This window comes from Sceloporus undulatus, chromosome 4, assembly GCF_019175285.1.
Source record: "Sceloporus undulatus isolate JIND9_A2432 ecotype Alabama chromosome 4, SceUnd_v1.1, whole genome shotgun sequence".
NCBI classification, from domain to species: domain Eukaryota; kingdom Metazoa; phylum Chordata; class Lepidosauria; order Squamata; family Phrynosomatidae; genus Sceloporus; species Sceloporus undulatus.
Window position 1 is genome coordinate 69,249,910 of NC_056525.1, and position 12,788 is coordinate 69,262,697.

Below are 12,788 nucleotides of genomic sequence, written 5' to 3' on the forward strand. Positions count from 1 at the left end.
ACACACACACCTCATCCCTTACCACATCATACATAATCTTCAGTAATATTTTTTTGTACTAATGTTACTCATAAATTTTAATTCCTATATATCATGGAATGTAATAGCAATAGTTAATATAAACATAACATAAACAACTAGCAAAATTAAAATGATACATTTAGTTATTTTTTTATACCTTTAGTTAATTTTATATGCTCCATTTTGAATCCCTTTCAGGCAAAAGTGGGATATAAATCAAAGAAAGAAAGAAGTAGAGTATAAAATGAAAAATGAACCTGAGAAGACTATTTAAAATTATTTAAGACAGAAACCTGTTAGCATCTTATTCTTATGTAAATTCTTCTGTGAAAGCATTGGAAGGAACATTTTTGTCTGATGCAGAATATCTGCATTCCATTTTGGGTTGCAGAAGTGGAGCATCACCTGTGATACCATGCATGGATGTGGATGTGTATGCAAATTCAAGTGCACTTTTAGGTCTGCATTGAGCTGCACAACTGTGCCATTCGGTACAAAGAGTGGATTCTACATGTTGAGATTTACTTTACACAACTCTGATGTAGGATCTTTGCAAGAAAGTAGATATCAGTCGCTCAACTAATGTCTATTTTAATAGGTGTATTTATTTTCCTCCTGAACCTGAGAAGGAGGGAAAGTGGCATAAAAGTTGTTCTTATTCTGTAGTTCCCAGTGAGAGAGCTGTTATTTAGCACAGTTTGGAATAGATTTGTGCATGCTGCAAAATTCTTCTTTTTAATCTTTTTTTCTGCTTGCTCATGCTGTTGATTCTTCTTTCTGCCTTCATTTGTGGTGGGACCTGAACCGCAACACAAAACACCAACCACAACATGCAATATCATATCATATCTTGAGTGATATATACAATTTTCCTGCTGTTTGAGCATCTAGGTTAAGGGGCGGTGGGAAATCCAGCGAGCTGGAAGCCATCATACAGCATATCAGCGCTTTTTCTTTTGTAATAATGAAAGTGTATTTGTGATTCTTTCCTCCTGGTCTCTCTTTCATCCACCCAAGGAAGGAAGGAAGGAAAGAAGGAAGGAAGGAGAAAAAGAAGGCAACTTAATGATTTGGAGACATCATTTGATTCTCATTATGGCTATCAGTATTATTGTTCTGTGGACATAAATAATCAAAATAGGTGGTGGGTGGGTGGTTGTGTCTTCCCATTATCATCAGTGAAACAGAACTGAGAAGTGTTATATCCTCTTAGACACAGATCCTGGAAGTACTATCCAACAGATGATTTTTCTTTCATGTTTGGCTTTAGTCTGCACTAATTAATTAGCTGACTTTACTAATTAAAATTCAGATTCTGCAGAAAGAAAATTAGACTTCTGTAATCCGCATATACAAGAAAAGAAAAATTGCATAAATTTTCTTTTCTTTTTTTCTGCTCTAGTTTATAACTGTAGCACAATCCAGTGGTGATGCTTTTTCTGGGCTGTCCAACTCAAAGGCTGCATGCAAAACAAAAGGCTAGATTACACCTTTCTGTTTGACACAAACTGTTTCTGCATGTGAAGCTAACGTTGTTAAGAGTGCCTTTAAACTGATCCCTAACTTGTCTCTAAGGAGTTTAGTGCACAGCTAAATAATCCGGTTTACCTTGCCCCGTTTGAATCCTCTTCCGAGATACAGCCAGATATTATCATATGCATTTTGCTGCTGATGTCACCTCCCACCTAAAACCTGCCTAAAACCTGGTTCCCAGCCATGATCAGCCAGCCGATTTACAAAGTCGGGAGCTTCCCGGTTTTGTAAATTAGCCGGCTGAGGTCGGATTCTAGCCGGGATTTGGGCAGGTTTTAGGCGGGAAGTGGCATTGGTGGCAAAATGCATATGATAATATCTGACTGCATCCCAGAAGAGGATTCAAACCAGGCAAGGGAAACTGGATGATTTAGCTGTGTGCTAAACCCCTAAAAGTACAGTAGTACTTCATAGGTGGTGGTGGTGGGGGGCTTTACCATTGATTCTGTTGCACATGGAAATTGGTAAAAGTAAATTATCTGAAAGCTAAGCAATAATTCCTTGTAAGATTAATGTGTATCTGGTATTGTATTTCCTTTAGACTAATTCCTCATGCTTCTTGATGGAACACAGTAAAATTATACTGATTTGAATCCTGTTATTTAGTCCCAACCAAAGTAGATATATTAACTCATTTGTTGAGTGGTAAGTTAATATGTAGGTAAACCCCATTGATTTCATGAGTTTACTGTAGTTTAGACTAATGATAGAATTCAGGCCACTATCTATTTAGGTCTCATTGGAACCTGTTTGATTACTTTGTCTTGATTTCCCCTGGATGTGTATCTGGTCTTCTTATGAATTTGTTCATGTGCAAAGTCTCATTAGTGAAAAAATATTTATTAATTTTAATAATGAAATTGAGGGTCCCTCCACTACATAAGAATTCAGTCACCCTGTGTCCAAATGCTTTGTGGCTTTGTGTCCAAATGCTTTGTGGCTTTCTGTGTTATTGTGCAATGGGCATAGATTACCAAAATCAAGTGGTTATTAATATTACCACTCATCACAGATATCGGTCCCCAAAGCCCTGCTCCATATCTGAAGACAGCATTTGAGACTCCCCTTGGCCTCATTGATTTTCTCCAGTGCCATAAAGCTGATATTTGCAAAACCAGCATCCCACAGCTCCTCCCGCCTGCATCTCACTTCCCAGCAGAGGCAACAGAGCAGCATTAAAAGAACGTGGAAAAAACAGTAACCACCATGAGAGCATAAAGAGAATGAAGTGGGAAATTGGTCCTCCTCAGTACCTCAACAGAGGCTATTAGCTTAATTACATCTCAGCCTATGAGCTCGGCTGTGGAATAACTCATGAACTGACAGACCAGCAGATTCCAGAACTTTAGAAAGGCCAGTTGCCCTGCAGCAAAAGTCTGCTTTAGTGGCTGGGAGTTGGTTGTGGTGTCCAGGGAAACAGCTTCAGAGCTTAGAAAGTTGCTTTTAAAAAGTAATTAGTTATCATACTAGTTCCAAAACCTCCCAAAATAGCTAGTTACCATGGTAGCTACAACATCTAAAAATCAGTCTTTTACCATTTCTCAAAATAAAGTAACATGGAAACTCACTGAGTGACCTTAGGTGTGTCACACACTCAGTCTCAAAAAACTGCATGATAGCTTCACCTTAGGGTTGTGAGAAGGACTTTAAGACACAACAACAACAACAACAACAACAACAACGTGCTACAACCACTATCCTGTGGTACAAAACATGTTCTCTTTCTGTCCACCATGTCAGTGACTCATTTCTTGATATTATTGCTGCTGAATGAATGAATGAATGAATGAAATATTTATTTATATCCCGCCTCTTCCGTTTTGGGGATCGAGGCAGGTAACAACATTATATAGTACATAAAGATCAAACATTAAAACCCACAAAAATCCTGCCTAACCCTTCCACACAAATTTAAATTTACATAGTAGGGCACAGTTAAAATATATAACAACACATCACAATTATTGCACAATCCGCGATGAAAGAGGTGGTGGAAAAGGTTCAATTGGTTCTGGGCAATTTTCAGTTTGGGTAGACCTGACAGAAGACAAGGGGTTTAGTCGCCTTTCTGAAAACCTCCAGCAAGGATAATTGGCGAATTTCTTCCAACAGGTCATTCCAAATTTTGGGGGCGGCAGCCGAGAAAGATCTCCGGGAAGTCACTGCCAATGTGGTCTTTCTTATTTGTAGGAGGTTTTTCCCGGAGGACCGGAGTGTACAGGGAGGACTATATGGGAGGAGGTGTTCCTTCAAGTAGACTGGACCCAGGCCATGTAGGGCTTTATGTTGTCGTTATGCAGTTTGAAACTTTTTTCTTTTTGCAAGGATGTCCTTGTATAAAAACATTCTGTGCAACAACAACAATAAACAAATTGGCTATGAACCTATTTCTTAGTCCTGACAGCAGTAGAGCCATTGAATCAGTTCTGGAATGGTGAGTCTACAAATAGGTAAATCCATTTGATTCAATGGCTCTGCTATAGTTGGGACTAATAAGAGGATTTAGACCACTGTTTTATGTAAACAAAAGCTGGGTATTTTGCATGAATAAATATTTCACCCTAAATTTCCTGAAATGCCAAAAAATCTCAGCAAAATTGAATGGAATGACTCAGTGTGGTGTGATACCCTTTTGTGTCGAAGAGTTTAGAACAGTGCTGAATATTGTAAATTGCCAAAATTGCAAGCACTCCTCCCTGCTGAACACCTACAACAGAGCACAAAACAAAGCACAAACCAGCATTTGAACCATGTTAAATTCTTTCTTCACTATTTGTTGAGGCCACACAGTCTGTATCAACTGACCCATGCTATAGAGTCAAGCAATAAAATTTGAATCATACAGTGCACCTGCGTTATATGTGGCTGCGTTTTACACGGATTCCAGCATACGTTGGAAACTGCGACGGAAGTGAGGGAGGTGCGCGCTGGAAGGAAACAATGGCGTGCGCTGCTGCCACACCTCTATGGACACGAGCCCCATTCATTTGAATGGGCTTGAGCATCCGCATTTTTTCCTTTATGCGGGGGATCCGGAATGAATCCCCTGCGTAAGGGAAGGGTGGACTGTATGACTTCAGAACAGTAGTTGAGAAGTCCATGTCTGAATATCAAATCAGACAGCCCCTAAGGGGCGGTGGGACGCCGCTCCTTTCCTTGCAATGGCAACCTCACACTGTGGCCCTGATCCAGCCTTTCAAGGGCGCAAGAAGGAGCCACAAAAAGGGCACCATAGGCGCATTGCCATGGCTATATGGCACTCCTTTGGCGCTGTGTCATATGGATGCAGTGCCAGAGGCACGCCATGATGCTGAGCACTGTGTGGAGCTGTGTGCAGTGTCAGGGTGCCCTGGGGAGGCAGAGTCAGGCGTGCATCATGAGAGCATTACACCCCGAGTCTGCCCCCAAGCCCGCCTTTCAGGCCTGTGTGTACAGGGCTAAGTATGATTTCTCTGGCAAAAGCGGGGGGAGCAATCTTTTTGGTTTGTATTTACTATAGACTTGTAGACTATATCATTGGTGTCACTTGGAGGTTGTGGCAGGTGCGGACCACACCAGGTGACACCCTAAGGGGGGGGGGTGACACCACTGGTCCTCAGACATCTGCACTTTGGCAGAAATGGGCTGTGGCATTCTCCTGTATCTCTTTAAAATGCTGAAGAAATGGGGTGAGACTCAGTGGAAGGAGAAAGAAGAGGCCCCTGGTTTTTTTTAACAATTAGAATTTCAATTTTTAATTTTTCTTTTAAAATTAAAATTAAAATTTTTTAAAAGAAAAATTACATTTCCCCATATTTTCACCTTAACCACATGAAACTATGTATATGAACTTTATCACATGTGGAAAATTGAGGGTATAAACAGTGATTGTTCTGTAAAAATTGCATGATCATGATTAAGATTTTCACATGACATCGCGATTAAAGAGCCATTATCCCAGGAACAATCAGGCAATAAACAGCAACAAATCATTCATTGGGAAACCCTGTGAATGATTTGTTGCTGTATATTGCCTGGTTATTTCTTGGTTATTCCCAGGATAATTCTCTTTAATCGTGATGTGTGTGAAAATCTTAATCAAGATCATGTGATCTGAGACCTGAGACCTGGCTTGGGCCTGAGAGTGAAGCGGTGTGGGCATAGGCCCTCCCTGCCGGGTACTCAGTTAAGGACCAGATCAGGGTAAGTGGCCGGAGGCGGGGGGGGGAGTTGCCTTGATCCATAAGAACACCTTTGCCTTGACCAGAAACCATGTGCGCCAGACAGACTACATCGAGTGTATATACCTGACCCTGAAGACCAAGGACAGTTTAGGGATTCTGTTAGTCTACAGGCCACCCCATGCGCTAACAGACTCCCTGGCCGAGCTGACACAGCTGGTCTCGGAGCTGGTGTTGGAGTCCCCTAGGCTTTTAGTCCTGGGGGACATCAACATCCCCTTTGAGGTCAGTTTTGTTCCAACTGGTGCGGCTCGGGAGTTCATGGCCACCATGACTGCCATGGGCCTGTCCCAATTGGTCACAGGGCCCACCCATTCTGCTGGTAATACACTCGATGTTGTCTTCTGTACGGACATGGAGTCTCCATGGGCAGAGGTAACCAATATTTCTGCCCTGTCATGGATGGATCATTTCTTGGTCGAGGCTACTATCAAGACTACTACCCAGATCCCCCCCCCCGGGGGTGGCGGACCTATTAGAATGGTCCACCCTCGAAGGCTGATGGAACCCAATAGGTTCGAGGAAGCCCTAGAGGGCTATTTGGTTGGAACTGACGGCGATTCTGTTGATGCCCTGACTAACATCTGGGATACTGATCTCTCCAGGGCTATACACAGTATCGCTCCCAAGTGTCCTTTCCAGCCTGCTTCCAATAAAAAGCCCTGGTATACGGCAGATCTCAGGGCAAGGAAGTGGACTGCGCAACGACTAGAGCGCAAATGGCGGACACATCAGGACTTAGCCGACAAGACACTCCTAGAGTCTCATTTGCAGGCCTACGGAGTGCCAATAGGTGCAGCTAAGAATTCGTTCTATGCTGCACGTATTGCGTCCGCGGAGTCGCGTCCAGCAGAGCTGTTCAGGGTTGTGAGAGAGCTCACTCAGTTGGGTCCCCCCCTGAATCCATTATTGGAGCCATCTAAAGCCTGCTGTGACGAGTTCAACAACTTCTTCGCGGATAAAATCTCTCGGCTAAGAGCTGATCTTGACGCTGTTATTGGTTCAGAATCAAGAGTAGAGGCGTCCAGAGCTTCCGTGGACTCAGTTGTACTGGATCATTTTGAGTCTGTAAGTACCGAGGATGTGGACAAGATCCTCGGTAACGTTAGGAAGACGACCTGCTCTCTTGATCCCTGCCCTTCATGGCTGGCAGTTCAGGGGGGAACGGCGACAACAGAAATGTTGCATCGTATTATCAATTCATCATTCGGGGAGGGCCGTTTTCCATCTAATCTTAAAACAGCCATTGTAAAACCTTTATTAAAGAAGCCCTCCCTTGACCCCCTAATTTGAAATAATTATCGGCCTGTGTCACTGCTGCCATTTTTAGGGAAGGTGATCGAGAGAGTGGTTGCCTCCCAGCTACAGAGGGTCTTGGAGGAAACGGGTTATCTGGACCCATTTCAAACCGGTTTCCAGGCGGGCTATGGGGTTGAGACTGCCATGGTCGCCCTAGCCAATGATCTCCATCTGGGCATGGATGGGGGTAGCGTGTCCCTGTTAGTGCTCTTGGACATCTCTGCGGCCTTCGATACCATCGACCATGGTATCCTTCTGGATCGCCTGGGGGAGTTGGGAATCGGGGGCACTGCTCTACAGTGGTTCCGTTCCTACCTCTCAGGTAGGTTCCAGTTGGTGGAGCTGGGGGACTGTCGTTCCGATAGGAGGGCCCTGACATCTGGGGTCCCTCAGGGAGCGATCTTGTCCCCTATGCTATTCAACATTTACATGAAGCCGCTGGGAGAGATCATCCGGAGACACGGGGCGCGGTGTTATCAGTACGCTGATGACACCCAAATAGTCTTCTCTGTGTCTTCGACTGATGCAGTGACTAGGGATGGCATCTCTCCACTCAATGCCTGTCTGGAGTCGGTAATGGGCTGGATGAGGGAAAACAGACTCAGCCTGAATTCAGAGAAAACGGAAGTACTTGTGATAGGCTCTCCCGGTCCTGGGAAGGAAACTTGTCCACCTGTCCTGAACGGGGTCACACTCCCCGTGAAGGACACTGTTCGCAGTTTGGGGGTGCTTCTGGACTCGTCGCTTCACCTGACTCCTCAGGTGGATGCGACGGTTAGAAGTACCTGCTATCAGCTTCGGCTGATACGCCAGCTGCGCCCCTACCTGGACCGGGGGAACCTTGAAACAGTAGTACACGCACTGGTAACCTCTCGACTTGATTTCTGTAATGCGCTCTACATGGGGCAACCCTTGTACCAAACTCGGAAGCTACAGTTGGTTCAAAATATGGCCGCAAGGCTGGTCACTGGTAGTTCCAGGGCCAGCCGTATAACACCTATATTGAAAGATCTGCATTGGCTGCCAATCCGCTTCCAGGCTCAATACAAGGTGTTGGTTATTACCTATAAAGCCCTAAATCAGGGGTAGGCAGCCTGCGGCCCGCGGGCCGGATGCGGCCCGGCGAGGCCTTGGGACCGGCCCCAGCCCGGTCCTGCCACCGATTGCCGCCGGGGCCTTTGGCCTATCACGAGGAGGCGGGTAAGGGGGGAAGCGGGGGGCAAGGGGGACAATTGTCTATAGAAGCCTCAGAAACATGCATTTATATTAACATTTTTTAAAAAATCAGCAAATTTAGTCGTGTGTACTCCATTTTTTAAAATAAAGTGTCCTCTATTTGAAAATTTTGTCCTACATTTGGCCCGGTTTATTTATGTATATATATATTTAAAAATTGTTTAATTATTTATTTTTTGGCTTCAGCCCCCCAGTTGTCTGAGGGACAGCAACCCGGCCCCCGGCTCAAAAATGTTGCCTACCCCTGCCCTAAATGGCTTGGGCCCAGAGTACTTGGAGGACCGCCTCTCCCCATACAATCCACCCCGCACTCTCAGGTCAGGTGGGAAAAAACTTTTGAGAGTTCCTAAGACGAGATACGTAGGGACTGCGCAAAGGGCTTTCTCTGCGGTGGCCCCGCAGTCTTGGAAATCTCTCCCTGATGAGCTCCGCTCGGCCCCCTCCCTGGAGTCATTTAAGAAAAATCTCAAGACTCACTTGAGTCTTCCCCCACATGTCCTGACTGTCATCTTCTCCTGTGTATTGCGTGTTGTTTAGATTGTTTATTGATTTTAACTGGTTTTAATTATTAGGTATGCATGATGGATTTTTAATGATGTATTTTATTATACGGTTTAATATGGGGGATTTTCATCGTTTAATTTTTATCTGTAATTTTTGTTCTGTGCTGTATTGTATTTCATTATTATCTTGTAAACCGCTGTGATCAAAGGAATGGCGGTATATAAATAAAATCTCATTCATTCATTCATTCATTCATGTGATTTTTCAAAGAATAATCACTGTTTAAGTCCACGATTTCCCCCAAATTTTCCCTGTCTGATAAAGTTCTACGTGAGCACATTTATTCTGTCTGTATGATATTGTAATATAAAGGTATAAATTTAATTTTGCAAGTTGTTTATGTCATAACTACAGTATTAGTATTACATTTAGTGATATATGGGAATTACGATTTATAAGCAAATTAGCACAAAAACATTACTAAGCATTCTGTATGGTGTGGTACTGAAGGAGGTCAATGTATTGGGGGGGGGGGGGAGAAGTAACATAAACCCTAGTGGAATATATACGGTAAGTAATAAGATCACCTTAAAACAATTTCTTAAAATGTAAGACAATCTTTTAACCTGATCTTACTATGATCCTGCTAGACAAATGTTATTGATTTCAATATGAAATACAAAATAAAGATTATTAATAAGTTGTTGTTCAAAATACTCGATGTTAAAAAATGTTACACACCTTATTTCAGTACTCTTAATACTAACCCTTTGAGGCCTGTAATATTTTGTTTGTGTTTGCAGACAGCAGAAATTTGAGTATTATTTGAATATTATCTCTGTATTTTCAAGATGAGCAAAAATTAATAGTGGTGGCAGAGAAAATGAGAGAGATTGAGAGAGGTGACAGGCTCCTCCCACACCGAAAAAAAATACATATTTGAACTGACTGCTAAAAAGCTACGTAATTCCACTGAACCTTAATTAAAAAACAACTCAGAGTGAGTAGAGCATAGACAACTGAATATATCCCTGATCACAGAATTAAAAGCTGTTATTCCCTCTGTCCTCATCACTGTTATGTTTAGCACCAGTGAATCCATGTTTATTTATTCAAAATATTTACACTTTGTTGACTGAAGAAAGAGCTAAGCACAATATATAATTAAAACTAATTTCCATAGAGTTGGTGTGCTTGCCATGGAGAGATGCTGAACTTCATTAACTGAGTCACTCTCCATATGCATCTGCTATGTTAACAGGAAAACACAGAGCTTAAAATAATAAAATGGAATGATTCTGGCAGTTCCCCCAAAGGAGCCTCTTGTCACAGGCTGAGCATCTGCTGTTTTTGGAAAGGCAAAGACTAAAAGGTGTTATCAAATCAGAGCTCCATCCCATTCAAGGATGGTTCCATAGTTCAAGATCTTCACTAGTGCCCAAGCTATTTGAAAAGGAGGTCTGCAAAGCACTGAAAGTTACTTTTTGGACCACAGCTCCCAATGTTCCTGAGCCAGCATGGTTCTGGATGTGTCACTGGGAGATTCTCATAGTTCAAACAAGTATTATTATTAATGTTTATTTATATCACCATAAATTTGCATGGCACTTTACAGGCATAGTCAAAACATCATATAACCTGCCAATGGCATATAATGTAAAAGTCATAAAATATAAACTATACAAAATTAAGCAAGTTATACAGTTAAAATACAAACTGTAAAAACAACTAATACATATAATCAAATATAAAATTATAAAACAATATTAAAATACAGTTCCAAATGCTTTAGAGAACAAGAAAGTCTTTAATTCAGATTTAAAACTAGCAAGAGAAGAGATAGTTGGCAGATGTTCAGGGAGGCAGTTCCAGGAGTATGGTGCAGCAAGTGAAAAAGGATGAAGCCAAGCCAAGGAAGAAGAAACCTTTGGCTGGGTAAGAAGCCCTGAGCTCCTGGACTGCAAATCTTGAACAGGATAGTGAGATGAAATAAGGACTGACAGATGAGGGGAACTGGGTTGTGTAAAGCTTTAAATATTAAGAGAAGAAGCTGTACTGAATCCTAAAAGGAATGGGTAGCCAGTGAAGAGATATCAGAAGTGGGGTGACACGATCAAAGCAACAAGCTAAGAAGATAATCTTAGCAGCAGAATGTTGAATGGAAATCAGAGGAATAAGGTGGGGCAATAGGAACCCTGTCAAAAGGTGATTGTGGCAGTCAAAGTGGAAGATAACTAGGTCATGAACTAAGGTCTTAGCAGAAGAAGCTGATAGAAAAGGTCTAATTTTAGCAATATTATAAAGAAAAAATTGGTATGACCTGGCTACAGCCTGAATCTGAGGAGCATAGGACAAAGAAGAATAAAAAATAAAGCCAAGGCCACATGCTTCCTTCACAGGATGAATGGGAACATTATTGACTGTGATAGAAAATGTATATTGTAAATTAGGTTTTGAAGAAAAGATGAGTAGTTCTGTTTTATTCATGTTAAGTTTTAGATGTTGATGAAGCATCCATGATGCTGAGAGACATGGTGCAATACTGTACATTGTTCAATATCCAAAGCAAGTTCTGGAGTAGAAAAATATAACTGCATATCATCGCATAAAGATATATTGAAAACCACACGAACTGATAAGATTACCAAGAGATAAAGTGTATAAAGAAAAAAACAATGGGCCCAAACCGGAGCCCTGTGGAACCCCAACTGACAGAGGAAAAGGAGATGCAAGCTACAGCAAAAGAGATTCCACCACAACATTAGGAAGAACTTCCTGACAGTAAGGGCTGTCCAACAGTGGAACACATTCCCTCGGAGTGTAGTGGAATCTCACTCCTTGGAGGTCTTTAAGCAGAGGCTGGATGGCCATCTGTCGGGGATGCTTTGATTTGGATTTCCTGCATGGCAGGGGGTTGGACTGGATGGCCCTTGTGGTTTCTTCCAACTCTATTATTCTATGATTCTATGATTCTAAGATACCTGACGTCTGGGTACCACAGCAAATGACCAATTGGAAAGATATGACCTGAACCAACTAAGAACTAAATCAGTAAATCCTAGGTTCTGAAGTAAATCTAACAAAAGGCTGTGATTGACTGTGTTGAAAGCTGCAGAGAGATAAAGGAGAATGAGAACTGAGTATAAGCTTTTTGACTTGGTCTGAAGCAGATCATCTGTAACTTCTGTGACAGCTGTCACCCTTTTGTGAGTGCAGAGGGCAAAATCCAGATTGAAAAGGATCCATGTTGAGATTATTAGAGAGAAACTCAAGATAGTGTATGTGATCAGCATGTTCCAAGACTTTCGAAAAGAAAGGGAACAGTGAGACAAGACAATAGTTAGAAAGAGAAGATGGATCGAGTAAGGACTTCTTGAGAATTGGAGAGACAGTAGCATGTTTAAACTTGGAAGGAAATAAAACAGTAGAAAAAGAGAGATTAATAATATGGAGAAGAGAAGGTAGTATAGCAGGATCAGCAGTGATTTGGAAACAAGAAGGAACTGGATTGAGAACAGGTTGAAAGATCTGAGGACATCAACAACATAGTTCATCTAACAGGACAGGAGAAAAAATAGAGAAAGTAGACGATACAGATATCTGATATTGTGAGCCACTTTGGGTCCCTGGGAGAAAGGTGGCATAGAAATAAAATAAATAAAATAAAATATGTGGCTACTAAGGAGGGGTCAGGAACTTCAAGATCAGAGCAGATGGTTTCAATGTTAGTATTAAAGAAGATTGCAAAATCATTGGCAGAAAATGATGGAAGTGGCTACAGCAGCAGGTGTCCACAACTCTTCGGTCCTCCAGACAGACACCTCACGGGTGTTTTGGGGATCCCCCTTCGAGTTGCCAGGTTATTCTTGCCTCACAGCAAGAATATGGACGGGTAATTTGCGACCCCGTTCCCCCAAGTACTGTTGCTGTGAAGGCTGGGTTAGAGAGCTCTTCTAACCCCTGACCTTCTCCATT

At 42.3% G+C, this 12,788-nt stretch overlaps 1 protein-coding gene across 1 annotated transcript in view; it reads left to right on the forward strand.

The window, feature by feature from the left end:
• The window catches only part of CPNE5 (copine 5), a 199,411-nt gene that overhangs the window by 65,304 nt on the left and 121,319 nt on the right, over positions 1 to 12,788 (forward strand). The gene's annotated exons all lie outside the window — the stretch shown is intronic.